Raw genomic sequence first — 656 nt, 5'->3', positions numbered from 1 at the left:
AAATCTGTCTCCTCTTTTCTTCATGATATGTAGGTGTGCTCACCTTTCACGATATGTACTCTAGCTTAGCATTGTCTTCACTCAGCCGTCACTCCAAAGTGTCAAACAGGAGGCTTCCCCAGTTCTCTCTGGAGATAATGCAGATTGTACAGGCCCTCCTCCATGCAGCGGATGCTGGTGGTTCTGATGTCATTGGGCAGTGAATCCACTCCGGGTTTCAGTCAGAACTCTAAAGGAGCTATCCCAGGTGAGAGGGAGTGTTCTAGCCTCACCCCCTCTTCATGTATTTCCAGCACCCTCTACTCATGGAGGTGATAGCTCCATTCGAGTTCTGACTGATTCTGACTGAATACCGGAGCGGATTCATCACCCTACTGACATTGGAGCCACCAGCCTCCACGCAGGGCATGTCATAGAATTGTAGGGTTGGAGGGGGCCTACAAGGCCATCGAGTCCAACCCCCTACTCAATGCAGGAATCCAAGTCAGAGCATCCCTGACAGAAGGCTGTCCAGTCTCGTCTTGAATGCCTCCAGTGTGGCAGAGCCCACTAGAATTGGTTCCATTGTCGTATTGCTCTAACAGTCAGAACGTTTTTCCTGATGTTCAGCCAGAATCTGGCTTCCCAGTCATTCTGGGATGATTGAGAAGAGATCC

The sequence above is a fragment of the Heloderma suspectum genome, chromosome 3 (genome assembly GCF_057233095.1).
Source record: "Heloderma suspectum isolate Gila_16-S chromosome 3, 16-S_ref, whole genome shotgun sequence".
NCBI classification, from domain to species: Eukaryota; Metazoa; Chordata; class Lepidosauria; order Squamata; family Helodermatidae; genus Heloderma; species Heloderma suspectum.
The sequence above is the reverse complement of the archived record's forward strand: the minus strand, read 5'-3'. Positions refer to the sequence as shown.